Genomic DNA, 15,509 nt, shown 5'->3' with positions numbered 1-15,509 from the left:
AAGTAGCTGGTTTACAGTGAGCCTGAGTGTGCTCTCAACCCTTGCTACTCAAACATGGACCTGTGCCCCCTGGATGCCTGTTAGAAATGCAGATTCTCAGGCCCCGTCCCAGACCTGTGGAATCAGAGTCTGCATTTCAACAAGAATCCAGGTGATTTGTACACATGGTGAAGTTTGAGGAACACTGGCCTACACCTACACTTGGTGGGACCAGAATCCTGCGGAGACAAAGGTGAGGGGACACTTAGCTTCCAGTAGGGCAACCAACCATCCCAGTTTGCCCAACACTTTCCTGGCTTTAGAATTCAAAGTCCTGAGTAAACCAGGACACCTGATTACCTTAGCTGCTGCTCCAAACCACCTCTACCAGCTTGTGGAAGCCCAGATGCTTTTTAGAAGTCCCAAATAAAACACCCAGCTCCCCAGGGCCCTCAGGCTAACATCTAAGGGTGGTCTCAAGTCCTCCACAGCCTGGCCCCAGCTCCGCTTCCCAGCCTCCTCTTCTTTCACTGCTCCAACCTCTCTTGAAAGCTCCAGGCACGTAGGGGTCTGCAACCAGGAACACGGGCATGCAGGCAGAGGGAGAGGGGGCCAGGCACAGGCAAGTGGCAGCTGATGGCATAAGAGTTCATGCCCAAACCCTCCAAGTTCTCTTGACCCCAGACTTTGGCGTGTGCAGAGTCCCCTCTGTCTGGAATGCTCTTCCCACCTGCCTTCTCACTCCCTATCCCCACCCCCCAGCAACCCCACTGTGAGCGGCTCTGCCTCTCTTCACCTCCAGCGCTGCATCCCGGTGCCTACCTTGACCCCTGCTCTGTACACATTTGCAAAGAGACACAGCCAATCCAGTGAGGCGACAGTGTGTAACCGGGATTCATCACACAAGCCGGCCTAAGATTCTTAAGCAATCCAGAGGTTCTCAGCCCTGCTCACACTAGAATCTTCTGGGGCTTTGAAAAATTATAGATACCTGGACTCAATGCCAGAGATTCTGGTCAAGAACCATTCAGATGAACCTGCAAGACATTCTCCCCCTCATCTCTATCCCAAAAATCTCAGAGAACTGGGCAGGGGTGGGAAACTCAAATGTAAAACTGAAGAGCCCGGACTGGCAGCCTGCATGTGTGAATTAGGAACAGGATCAGGCAATAGAGGGTGGCAGGGCTTGGAGAGTACACAAGCCACTCAAAAGATAGGTACATTCAATGGATGACACTACAGGCGGTTAAGAGGGAACAACTTCCCCTTTCTGAGCCTCAGTTTCCACCTCTGTAAAATGGGTATGCTAATGATAATACCTCTCTCATAGGGTTGTGAAGATAGAATAAGTTACTGCATGTAAAGTGCTTAGAATATTGCTTGGCCCATAGTAAGTGTTCAATTAGCATTGCTGTAATTACTATTATCTGCCAACCACAGCTCATAGCCTGTGCGCTGCCAGAAGTTTGCATCCCCTGGGCTGCCTGGTCTATAGCTAGGGTTTGTAGTGAACTAGTTTTTGGTTTGGTTTGGTTTGGTTTTTGTCTTCTGAACTTCCTTCCAGCTTTGAGGAATCCCCAACTTTATGGTGCAGAGCCAGCCTCCCACTATTAGACTCGCTTTCCCAGCCTCCCTTGCAGCCAGGGCACAGGCACGTGACCTGGGATCCACCAATCAGATGCAGCTGCCAGCGAAGGTCAGGAAGAGGCAGGGACTGCTCAGACTTCCTCTTGGTGCCTGCTCTGCGCCTGGGCTCTGTCTTTGGAGAATCCTTCTAAACAGGTTCACCCGTTAACACCAACACTTCCCTTTGTAGGAAGAGCCTCATTCAAATCCAGGCTCCAACTCTCCAGGTAGGTGACCTTGACCAAGTTACCTGTCTGAGCCTCCGTATCCTCCTCCACAAAAAACCCAAACCTCAATAAGCTGTTTTGAAAGTTAAATAAGACAGGACATGGAGAGCACAGCACTAAAACAGCGACCATGGGTGCCTGCTCAGAACAATAGTTTTCAATGTATAAAATAAAATGTATAGGATTGCAACGGAAGCCTATCATACTGAAACACAGCTATTAAATATATATATAGGGGCTTCCCTGGTGGCGCAGTGGTTGAGTGTCCGCCTGACGATGCAAGGGACACGGGTTCGTGGTCCGGTCCGGGAGGATCCCACATGCCGCGGAGCGGCTGGGCCCATGAGCCATGGCCGCTGAGCATGCGTGTCCGGAGCCTGTTTTTTTTTTTTTTTTTTTTTTTTTTGCGGTACGCGGGCCTCTCACTGTCGTGGCCTCTCCCGTTGCGGAGCACAGGCTCTGGACACGCAGGCTCAGCGGCCATGGCTCACGGGTCCAGCCGCTCCACGGCATGTGGGACTCTTGCGGACCAGGGCACAAACCCATGTCCCCTGCATCGGCAGGCGGACTCTCAACCACTGCGCCACCAGGGAAGCCCTATTAAATATTTTTTAAATGAATAGGTAGTTCAGTAGTAAATGAACTTCTTTGTTATCCATGAATTAATAAGATATAGCAGTGGTTCTAATAATTACCATAATTTGGAGACACTGAGGAACATAAACAATATTTCAAGATACCTGCAGCAAGTGTAATGTAATATGAAAATATCTGGAATTTTCTCTATGATAGATGTAGGGGATAGATCTAGGAAAAAAGCTTTTTCCTTTACCCTTCTAGGTTCTCAGCTGGGCTCTGCAACAAAAGATAAACAGGAGAAAAGCATAGAAATTGATTTAATAAAAGTTTTATGTGACATTTCCTCATAAGGACGTGAAGACCCAAAGAAGTGACCAGGCCTTAGTGCTTATATACTAGGTTAAAGAAAGAGTAGCAGTTATGGAAAAAATAACTAAAATTATGGGGAGACTAAAGGAAGATAAGGACTTCCCTGGTGGCCCAGTGGTTAAGAATCCACCTGCCAATGCAGGGGACACGGGTTTGATCCCTGGCCCGGGAAGATCCCACATGCCGCAGAGCAACTAAGCCCGTGCGCCACAACTACTGAGCCTGCGCTCTAGAGCCCACGAGCCACAACTACTGAAGCCCGCGTGCCACAACTACTGAAGCCCGCGTACCTAGAGCCCACACTCCGCAACAAGAGAAGTTACCACAATGAGAAGCCCGCTCACCGCAACGAAGAGTAGCCCCCGCTCGACGCAACTAGAGGAAGCCTGCGCGCAGCAACAAAGACCCAACACAGCCAAAAATAAAAGTAACTAAAATGAAAACATAAAGGAAGGTGAAATATTTTCACAAGGTCTGTTTGTACAGATTTTTCTCGGCCTCCTCATCTTTGGTGATAGGACTGTTTCTTTCCTCCTCGTCCAGGGAGGGCCTCTTTCACCTGGGAGTTTATCCCCTGCTTTCAGGAAGAAAAGGAGAGGCCAGAGAGCCCTCTTTGCACCTGCTGCTTTTCAAGCCCAACATTATCAATGTGCCAAAGCAGCGCAGTTGGAGGTGGCACGTCTTGAACTCCTCTGCAGGTCCTGAACTCCATCCTAGGTCACGGGACATGGCTAATACTACAGAGGTTTGCTGCTACATTCGTGGTGGGAGGAAATACTAAACTTCAGTTAGAGGTTAGTGAAATAAAGATGGATATTTTTTTCTCCCATCTGAATGCTAACTCTACACCCTCAGTAAAAAACAACGCTTGACCCAACACAAAGAAACACTTAACAGTTAGCTAACCGCTCAGCATCAATTAGTGGCCTCTCCACCTCCCCTGATGTGTAGCTGACCTGAGTGAGTTAAAAAATGTCAGCTCGGCCGTATATGAGGATTTGGCCAAGTTCCTTAAGGCCTCTGTGCCTGTTTTACTCAAACTTAATGAACCCCCAGTGTGCAAAGCAAGGTCCAAGGCCCTATAGCACCAGGCTCATCTGGGAGCCTGTAGAAAGGCAGACTCTCAGGCCCCACCACCCAGACCCACTGCATCAGAGGCTGCATTTTAATGAGCTCTCCAGGGGACTGGTGTGCACGGTAAACTTTGAAACGCACTGTCTAAACTTCATGGCTGTGCAATCAGGATGAAAGAAGCACAGGCCTGGGGAGAACTTAGAACCAAGCCTGATTAGCAGTAGAAAGGAGGAGGGAGGAGGGAGGAAAAGGTTTGCAAGCAAATAAGCTTGAGGTTCCTTGGCCCATAACAAGTGCTACGTAAACCCTTATTAATTTCCTCCTTTGGAGCTCCCATGTCCTCAGACGTATTAATCTACCAGAAGCTGGCATTCGTGTACTCATGAGCTACACTCTGGGAGTAATTAGTTCAACCTGAACGGCAACCATCTATTATAGACGCTACGAAGTGCTGTTTCTTGTCCTTCAGCCCCACCTATTGGTCTTTCTGAGAACTACAACCTGGAGTCAAGACCGCTCTTCCCACTGACCCTGCTTGTGAAGGTTCAGGTCTGTAAAGTTCCATAAAGGAGGTAAGAACCCTAAAATACCTGTGCATCCGGAAGAAGTTCTCTCCTAGGTTCTCCTTTATTCTCCATGTTCTTCTAGACCCTTCCATGCCGGCAGGGGGAAATCATTCAAGTGGTCTCTAACATCTGTTCCATGTCATGTAGACGTTTGATGGGCTCTCTTCACAATAGTTTCATGGTTTCAACCTTAGATTAGAAATCAATCCTAAAACTTGGGTAATGTCAGCATGAGAAAAATACAGTCTCTTCCCATATCTTTACATGTCTGGCTACTTCTCATTCTTTAGTCCTCAAACTCAAGTGCCACCCCGTCTATAGTTTTGCCTTGGCCATCCTTTTCTAAGAAGCTATCACCCACCTGCCCACCTAGAACCTCCTTATCACATCACAAGGATTGAATTCCCTCATAGATAAAATTAGTTATCACCTATGTATGTTCTTCCTGATCACCTGTTGATCCAAGCATAAGGTAAGCATCCTTCTATTTTGGTCTAATTTGACGCTCACTATCATTTTCGGGGACTAGTGTTGTTACCGAGTCCAAGCTCATACTGCTCACCACGTGACAGGCCAATATTTCAAGAGATGAGTTGCTGGGGCAAGGAATAGCAACTTTATTTGGAAAGCCAGCAGACCAAGAAGATGGTAGACTAGTGTCTCAAAGAACCATCTTCCCCGAGCTAGAATTCATTTAGGCTTCTTTCATACTAAAAGGGGAGGGGGTAAAGTCCTGGTTCCAGCCAGACTCTGAATGGGATGTGTTCATTTCTTCCTTCCTGAAGCCATTCACAGGTGGGCCTGGTCAGTATGTTTCCTGTGAGCTAAACAAAAGTATTTTAGTTTAACACTTGTTACCTGGGAGGCAGGGTTCCCAGAGATGGGCCATTATGGATAATTTAAGTTTATAGGCAACATCCCTTTAGTGATTAACTTGTAACAGAATACAAAGTGTTTTCCCAATGACAGTGTTACTTTTATAAATACACTTTTTAATGTAGAGGCAGTACTTTTTCATGGAAAATTGAGATCTTTGTCCCAGCAATTCAACTTCTAGAAATTTATTTTACAGAAATAAATAAGTATATGTACCTAGATGTTCACTGAAGCAGTTTATAGTAGAAGAAAAGACTGGGAACCAGTTAGGGGTCCTTATCCCAGGGTCCACAGACTCCCAGAGTGTCCATGGACAGATATGTTTTTCCATGTAATTGGTTTCTCTTGTGTCCCCATGTATCTTACTTTATGCTCTTAAAAACATTTTTTTCTGACATGTCCTTTAGTTTCACCAGCCTGTCAAAGGGAACTATGGTGGAACCCAGCAGGACCCTGTGGGGCTCTCCTGGGCACATTTCTTTCCAGGTCCCCCATTTCTATTTTCAGGATAAAGGCTTCAGCCTCCTAGGCCTTCCCGGAGTACCAAAGGGCAGATTCAAACATTTACAGATCAGGGAAGTAGGAAAATGCAGAAACAAAGGCGGAGCAATCAAGAAATGATAGTGCAGGGCTTCCCAGGTGGCGCAGTGGTTGAGAGTCCGCCTGCCGATGCAGGGGACGCGGGTTCGTGCCCCGGTCCGGGAGGATCCCACATGGACCCATGAGCCATGGCCACTGAGCCTGTGCGTCCGGAGCCTGTGCTCTGCAACGGGAGAGGCCACAACAGTGCGAGGCCCGCGGACCGCAAAAAGAAAGAAAGAAAGAAATGATAGTGCAACGATTAAAGTAGGATCCTGGTTCCTCCTCAATGGATACACATAACAATATCTTTGAGTTCTGCTGGAACTAAGGCCCCCACCCAGGTGGAGGATGGTAACTTCAGGCTGAGCACAAGATTCCTGGAACACCACCCTGTTACCTCACCACCAACCAGTCAGGAGAAAGTCACACATCCTGCAGCCTTCATCCCAAATTTTGCCTATAAAAACTTCTCCCCCAAAAGCCGCTGGGGAGTTCAGGGTTTTTGAGCGTGAGTCACCCATTCTCTCTGCTTGGCCCTGCAGTAAAACCTTCTCTGCTCCAAACTCCAATATTTCGACTTGTTTGGCCTCACTATGTGTCAGGCACACGAAGTTGTGTTCAGTAACAATGGCACAAAAAAAGTTGAAGAGCCCCTTCATCCAAAGAGACTGGTTGATTTGATTGGGGTACATGCATAGCGTGGAATAGTCATTGAGCTATTTAAAAGAAGTAGGTTATCTACATGTACTGAGCTAGAACAATCTTGAAAGGACATTGTTAACGGTGTGGAATGGTGTGTATTATGGTCACATTTATATTTAAGAGAAGGGTATTTTTACATCTGTGGTTGTGCACACACATACCATCTCGGGAAGGAGACACGGGATGCTGATAACCATGCTGCTCTGGGCAAGGGAACTGGGGGTCTGAGAGTTGGGGGTGGGAATAATAGTTCCTTTTTACTCTTTATCTTTTTGAATTGTTTGGAATTTTTTAAACATTGCAAACATCTCTTTTTTAAAAGTTCAATTTGCAAAGTTTAAATAAATCTCAGGCTTAATCCTTGAAGCCAAAACACTTAATAGAGTCTCGTGACATTTGTTGGGAAGAGATTAAATACGTGATAAAATGACTACATACTTAAACTTAAAAAAAAAAAAAAAAAACACACGTTACTAGGTCAAGTGCATGGTCTACCCTGCTCAGAATCCTCTCCCAGAAAAGGGCCCTTGGGGTGACACCAGTGGAGCATGGCTGTCACGAAGTGGATGGAGAGGTCCCCAATCTCTGTGTTCTCCCACAGATACCATGCTGTGGAGTATCCCACACACACCCTTTTTCCTTTGAACCTTTGTATTCTGTTGGAGAATATATAAGTGGCTGGACCTTGAATAAGAAAAAAAATTTATTCTACTTTTTTTAAAAATAAATGTATTTATTTATGGCTGCGTTGGCTCTTCATTGCTGCACGTGGGCTTTCTCTAGTTGCGGTGAACAGTGGCTACTCTTCGTTGCAGTGCATGGGCTTCTCGTGGCGGTGGCTTCTCTTGTTGCAGAGCACAGGCTCTAGGCACACGGGCTTCAGTAGCTGTGGCCCGCGAGCTCAGAAGCTGTGGCACACAGGCTTAGTTGCTCCAAGGCATGTGGGATCTTCCAGGACCAGGGCTCGAACCCGTGTCCCCTGCATTGGCAGGCGGATTCTTAACCACTGCACCACCAGGGAAGTCCCTTAATTTTTTTTTTTTTAAGAAAACAGAAATGGTTATGCACAACATTTATTGTTTTTGCATTTGCTGCCAGGAATGTTTGCCATGACTTTGGGGCCAAGTTGTAGCTAGTGATCTGTGAATCTCGAAGCATGACGATGTCCACTCTTCCTGAGTCCGTGCCTGGACTCAGTCTCCACTTGGCTTGTTTGGATTGGTTTAAGCTGTAAACTGATTCAAACCTTTCTACACAAGCTGTGTATACATTTCAAACACAGACCATCTATCACCCTGGTGGTGAAATCTGACAAGAACATTATAAAGTGGTTTATAGCACTTACTGATTTTAACTTGGCTAATGTCCCAAACTAGTTAGGAGATAAGGCAGTACTCAGCAAACTTCTGTTATTTGCCTACCATTGTCACAGTTTTTGTTGCATGTATTACTATTGTTTATAATCAATATTTTTCTTTAAATCTATTTCTTTTTTTGAATTTTATTTTATTTATTTTTTATACAGCAGCTTCTCATTACTTATCTATTTTATACATATTAGTGTATACATGTCAATCCCAATCTCCCAATTCATCCGACCACCACCACCACCCCCTCTACTTTCCCCCCTTGGTGTCCATACGTTTGTTCTCTACATCTGTGTCTCTATTTCTGCCCTGCAAACCAGTTCATCTGTACCATTTTTCTAGGTTCCACATATATGTGTTAATACATGATATTTGTTTTCCTCTTTCTGATTTACTTCAATCTGTATGACAGTCTCTAGATGCATCCACATCTCTACAAATGACCCAATTTCGTTCCTTTTTATGGCTGAGTAATATTCCATTGTATATATGTACCACATCTTCTTTATCCATTCGTCTGTCGATGGGCATTTAGGTTGCTTCCGTGACCTGGCTATTGTAAATACTGCTGCAGTGAACATTGGAGTGCATGTGTCTTTTTGAATTATGGTTTTCTCTGGGTATATGCCCAGTAGTGGGATTCCTGGGTCACATGGTAATTCTATTTTTAGTTTTTTAAGGACCCTCTATAATGTTCTCTGCAGTGCCTGTATCAATTTACATTCCCACCAACAATGAAAGAGGGTTCCCTTTTATCCACACCCTCTCCAGCATTTGTTGTTTGTAGATTTTCTGATGATGCCCATTCTAACTAGTGTGAGGTGATACCTCATTGTAGTTTTGATTTGCATTTCTCTAATAATTAGTGATGTTGAGCAGCTTTTCATGTGCTTCTTGGCCATCTGTATGTCTTCTTTGGAGAGATGTCTATTTAGGTCTTCTGCCCATTTTTGGATTGGGTTGTTTGTTTTTTTAATATTGAGCTGCATGAGCTGTTTATATATTTTGGAGATTAATCCTTTGTCCATTGATTTTCTCCCATTCTGAGGGTTGTATTTTCATCTTATTTGTAGTTTCCTTTGCTTTGCAAAAGCTTTTAAGTTTCATTAGGTCCCATTTGTTTATTTTTGTTTTTATTTCCATTACTCTAGGAAGTGGATCAAAAAAGATTGCTGTGATTTATGTCAAAGAGTGCTCTTCCTATGTTTTCCTCTAAGAATTTTATAGTGTCCAGTCTTACATTTAGGTCTCTAATCCATTATGAGTTTATTTTTGTGTATGGTGTTACGGAGTGTTCTAATTTCATTCTTTTACATGTAGCTGTCCAGTTTTCCTAGCACCACTTATTGAAGAGACTGTCTTTTCTCCATTGTATATCCTGGCCTCCCTTGTCATTGATTAGTTGACCATAGGTGCATGGGTTTATCTCTGGGCTTTCTATCCTGTTCCATTGATCTATATTTCTGTTTTTTTGTCAGTACCATATTGTCTTGATTACTGTAGCTTTGTAGTATAGTCTGAAGTCAGGGAGTCTGATTCCTCCAGCTCCGTTTTTTTCCCTCAAGACTGCTTTGGCTATTTGGGGTCTTTTGTGTCTCCATACAAATTTTAAGATTTTTAATTCTAGTTCTGTAAAAAATGCCACTGGTAATTTGATAGGGATTGCATTGAATCTGTAGATTGCTTTGGGTAGTATAGTCATTTTTACAATATTGATTCTTCCAATCCAAGAACATGGTATATCTCTCCATCTGTTTGTGTCACCTTTGATTTCTTTCATCAATGTCTTATAGTTTTCTGAGTACAGGTCTTTTACCTCCTTAGGTAGATTTATTCCTAGGTATTTTATTCTTTTTGTTGCAGTGGTGAATGGGATTGTTTCTGTAATTTCTCTTTCTGATCTTTCATTGCTAGTGTATAGGAATGCAAGAGATTTCTGTGCATTAGTTTTGTATCGTTCAACTCTACCAAATTCATTGATTAGCTCTAGTAGTTTTCTGGTGGCATCTTTAGGATTCTCTATGTATACTATCATGTCATCTGTAAACAGTGACAGTTTTACTTCTTCTTTTCCAATTTGTATTCCTTTTATTTCTTTTTCTTCTCTGATTGCCATGGCTAGGACTTCCAAAACTATGTTGAATGATAGTGGTGAGAGTGGACATCTTTGTCTTATTCCTGATCTTAGAGGAAATGCTTTCAGTTTTTCACCATTGAGAATGATGTTTGCTGTGGGTTTGTTGTATATGGCCTTTATTATGTTGAGGTAGGTTCCCTCTATGCCCACTTTCTGGAGAGTTTTTATCATAAATGCGTGTTCAATTTTGTCCAAAGCTTTTTCTGCATCTATTGAGATGATCATGTGGTTTTTATTCTTCATTTTGTTAATGTGGTGTATCACATTGATTGATTTGTGTATATTGAAGAATCCTTGCATCCCTGGGATAAGTCCCACTTGATCATGGTGTATGATCCTTTTAATGTGTTGTTGGATTCTGTTTGCTAGTATTTTGTTGAGGATTTTTTCATCTATATTCATCAGTGATATTGGTCTGTAATTTTCTTTTTTTGTAGTATCTTTGTCTGGTTTTGGTATCAGGGTGATGGTGGCCTCATAGAATGAGTTTGGGAGTGTTCCTTCCTCTGCAGTTTTTTGGAAGAGTTTGAGAAGGATGGGTGTTAGCTCTTCTCTAAATGTTTGATAGAATTCACCTGTGAAGCCCTCTGGTCCTGGACTTTTGTTTGTTGGAAGATTTTTAATCACAGTTTCAATTTCATTACTAGTGATTGGTCTGTTCATATTTTCTATTTCTTCCTGGTTCAGTCTTGGAAGGTTATACCTTTCTAAGAATTTGTCCATTTCTTCCAGGTTGTCCATTTTATTGGCATAGAGTTGCTTATAGTAGTCTCTTAGGATGCTTTGTATTTCTGCCGTGTCTGTTGTAACTTCTCCTTTTTCATTTTTAATTTCATTGATTTGAGTCATCTCCCTCTTTTTCTTGATGACTAATGGTTTATCAATTTTGTTTATCTTCTCAAAGAGCCAGCTTTTAGTTTTATTGATCTTTGCTATTGTTTTCTTTGTTTCTATTTCATTTATTTCTGCTCTGATCTTTATGATTTCTTTCCTTCTACTAACTTTGGGTTTTGTTTGTTCTCCTTTCTCTAGTTCCTTTAGGTGTAAGGTTAGATTGTTTATTTGAGATTTTTCTTGTTTCTTGAGGTAGGATTGTATTGCTGCAAACTTCCCTCTTAGAACTGCTTTTGCTGCATCCTATAGGTTTTGGATAGTTGTGTTTTCTTTGTAATTTGTCTCTAGGTACTTTTTGAATTTCCTCTTTGATTTCTTCAGTGATCTGTTGGTAATTTAGTAACGTATGGTTTAGCCTCCATGTGTTTGTGTTTTTTACATTTTTTTCCCTGTAATTGATTTCTAATCTCATAGCGTTGTCTTCAGAAAAGATGCTTGATATGATTTCAATTTTCTTAAATTTACCAAGGCTTGATTTGTGACCCAAGATGTGTTCTATCCTGGAGAATGTTCCGTGCGCATTTGAGAAGAAAGTGTAATCTGCTATTTTGGGACGGAATGTCCTATAAATATCAATTAAATCTGTCTGGTCTATTGTGTCATTTAAAGCTTGTGTTTCCTTATTAATTTTCTCTCTGGATGATCTGTCCTTTGGTGTAAGTGAGGTGTTAAAATCCCCCACTATTATTGTGTTACTGTCAGTTTCCTCTTTTATAGCTGTTAGCAGTTGCCTTATGTATTGAGGTGATCTTCTGTTGGGTGCATATATATTTATAATTGTTATATCTTCTTCTTGGATTGATCCCTTGATCATTATACAGTGTCCTTCCTTGTCTCTTGTAAGATTCTTTATTTTAAAGTCTATTTTATCTGATATGAGTATTGCTACTCCAGCTTTCTTTTGATTTCCATTTGCATGGAATATATTTTTCCATCCCCTCACTTTCAGTCTGTATGTGTCCCTAGGTCTGAAGTGGGTCTCTTGTAGACAGCATATATATAGGTCTTGTTTTTGTATCCATTCAGCGAGCCTGTGTCTTTTGGTTGGAGCATTTAATCCATTCACATTAAGGTAATTATCGATATGTGTGTTCCTATTACCATTTTCTTAATTGTTATGGGTTTGTTTTTTAGGTCCTTTTCTTCTCTTGTGTTTCCCACTTAGAGAAGTTCCTTTAGCATTTGTTGTAGAGTTGGTTTGGTGGTGCTGAATTTTCTTAGCTTTTGCTTGTCTGTAAAGCTTTTGATTTCTCTGTTGAATCTGAATGAGATCCTTGCCTGGTAGAGTAATCTTGGTTGTAGATTCTTCCCTTTCATCACTTTAAATATATTGTGCCACTCCCTTCTGGCTTGTAGAGTTTCTGCTGAGAAATCAGCTGTTAACCTTATGGGAGTTCCCTTGTATGTTATTTGTCATTTTTCCCTTGTTGCTTTCAATAATTTTTCTTTGTCTTTAATTTTTGTCAACTTGATTACTATGTGTCTCAGTGTGTTTCTCCTTTGGTTTATCCTGCCTGGGATTCTCTGTGCTTCCTGGACTTGGGTGGCTATTTCCTTTCCCATGTTAAGGAAGTTTTCCACTATAATCTCGTCAAATATTTTCTCAGGTCCTTTCTCTCTATCTTCTCCTTCTGGGTCCCCTATAATGCGAATGTTGTTGAGTTTAATGTTGTCCCAGAGGTCTCTTAGGCTGTCCTCATTTCTTTTCATTCTTTTTTCTTTATTCTGTTTCACGGCCGTGAATTCCATCATTCTGTGTTCCAGGTCACTTATCCATTCTTCTGCCTCAGTTATTCTGCTATTGATTCCTTCTAGTGTATTTTTCATTCCAGTTATTGTATTGTTCATCTCTGTTTCTTTGTTCTTTAATTCTTCTAGGTGTTTGTTCTTTAATTCTTCTAGGCCTTTGTTAAACATTTCTTGCATCTTCTCGATCTTTGCCTCCATTCTTTTTCCGAGGTCCTGGATCATCTTCACTATCATTATTCTGAATTCTTTTTTGGAAGGTTGCCTATCTCCACTTCATTTAGTTGTTTTCTGGGGTTTTATCTTGTTCCTTCATCTGGTACAAAGTCCTCTGCCTTTTCATTTTGTCTATTTTTCTGCGAATGTGATTTTCCTTCCACAGACTGCAGAATTGTAGTTCTTCTTGCTTCTGCTGTCCGCCCTCTGGTGGATGAAGCTATCTAAGAGGCTTGTGCAAGCTTCCTGATGGGAGGGACTGGTGGTGGGTAGAGCTGGGTGTTGCTCTGGTGGGCAGAGCTCAGTAAAGCTTTAATCCACTTGTCTGCTGATGGGTGGGGCTGGGTTCCCTCCCTGTTGGTTCTTTGGCCTGAGGCGACCCAGCACTGGAGTCTACCTAGCTCTTTGGTGGGGCTAATGGCATGGCAGACTCTGGGAGGGCTCATGCCAAGGAGTACTTCCCAGAACTTCTGCTGCCAGTGTCCTTGTCCTCATGGTGAGACACAGCCACCCACTGCCTCTGCCGGAGACCCTCCAACACTAGCAGGTAGGTCTGGTTCAGTCTCCTATGGGGTCACTGCTCCTTCCCCTGGGTCCCGATGCGCACACTACTTTGTGTGTGCCCTCCAAGAGTGGAGTCTCTGTTTCCCCCAGTCCTGTCAAAGTCCTACAATCAAATCCCGCTATGCTTCAAAGTCTGATTCTCTAGGAATTCCTCCTCCCGTTGCCGGACCCCCAGGTTGGGAAGCCTGACGTGGGGCTCAGAACCTTCACTTCAGTGGGTGGACTTTTGTGGTATAAGTGCTCTCCAGTTTGTGAGTCACCCACCCAGCAGTTACGGGATTTGATTTTATCGTGATTGCACCCCTCCTGCCGTCTCATTGCAGCTTCTCCTTTGTCTTTGGATGTGGGGTATCTTTTTTGGTGAGTTCCAGTGTCTTCCTGTCGATGATTGTCCAGCAGTTAGTTGTGATTCTGGTGCTCTCACAAGAGGGAGTGAGCGCACGTCCTTCTACTCTGCCACCTTGAACCAATCTCCAAAGTCCCTTAATTTTTAATTGTTGTTTTAAAAAGCCACATACCATAAAATTTACCACCTGAACTGTTTTTATATGCACGGTTCATTAGTATTAAGTATATTTTTGTGCAACAGACCTTCAGAACTTGCAAAACTGAAACTCTATACCCATCGAACAACAGCTCCCCATTTGCCCTCCCCCTAGCCCCTGGTAACCCCATTCAACCTTCTGTTCCTATGATTTTATCTACTCAAGGTACCTCATATAAGCCTTGAAGCCACTGGCCACAGTGGGATCCAGAGCAAGTCAGGTAACCTCTGCCTCTTTTTCTTCATCTGTGAAGCAGGGATGACAATAGGACTCACCTCACAAGCTTGTGTGAATTAAATGAAGCCCTATTAATAAAGCTGTTTGAACAATGCCTGGCTCACAGGAAGTACTATATAAAGGATGGCTATGGTTATGATGGTTGGGACATATTTATTTTCATGTATATTAGGGAAAAGATTAAACCAGTACAGCAAACCTATGACTTCGTGAATAGAGTTGCTTAAAATTCGACTAAAATATGTTCTGAATTTTTAAAAGTTGATTTACAGAATGTTCCATTTTTTTAAAAGTACAAGTGTACAAAATGACAAGCTTTTTCAAAGCAAACTAGTGCCCCCTTCTGGTACTGGGGCAGCAGCGTCGGGCTGATCCTCTAACTGAGAAGCAGAAAATGAGAGAGACGGACCATGTCAGCTCCGTAGCTCACCTTCGTCAGAGACTGTTGTTCACTGGTAATCAAGGGCTCGATGTGGCCCAGGTGAAGGTAACCCATGCTCCCCACCCAGGGTTAGTGGGTGCTAACCCTGCACCCACTCCAGGATCCGCCTCTGGTTCCCCAGTATGGCACTGCTCTGGACAGCCTGATTTTCTCCCCGGAATGTCTGCAGGCTTGAGGAAGCCCAGGGAACGCTCACCAGAGGTCTTTCCACTCCAGCAGGGGTCTAGGCCCCGCCAGACACATCAGAAGGAAGGACTCACCTTTCTTGCCCTTGTGATCTTTATACGTCATGGCAGTTAGCACTTGGTAGGTCCATAGAACACAACCCAAATTTCTCACTGTACCTTCCCAGTGCCTACGTCCTCTGACCCTGACCTTACACTGTCTCCTCCCCTCACTCCCTCCCACCTCCAGCCACACCAGCCTCTGTCCTCAAATGCCCAGAGCTTTCTCCCACCTTAGAGCCTTTACCCCTGCTGGTGCCCCCACCCAGATTTTCACATGGCTCTTTCCCCACCTGCAGGTCTCTGCCTGCTGCCATCTCCTCCTGGCTGTCCTGCTGACGCTGGCCTCCAACTCTCTCTGCCACTATCCTGTTTTATTCCCTCCATGACGTTCCCAATAGAGAAAGTATTGTCCTTCTCTCCTCACCTGTTTGTCATCTGCATCTTTCGCCAACTGTGAGCTCCTTGAAAACGGGTACCTGTCTGTCTGGCTCACTAAACATCTCCAGCCTCTACTCAGTGTTCAATGAATATTTGTTGAATGAATAAATGGTATC

Source organism: Tursiops truncatus, chromosome 15 (assembly GCF_011762595.2).
Source record: "Tursiops truncatus isolate mTurTru1 chromosome 15, mTurTru1.mat.Y, whole genome shotgun sequence".
Lineage (NCBI taxonomy): Eukaryota > Metazoa > Chordata > Mammalia > Artiodactyla > Delphinidae > Tursiops > Tursiops truncatus.
The sequence above is the reverse complement of the archived record's forward strand: the minus strand, read 5'-3'. Positions refer to the sequence as shown.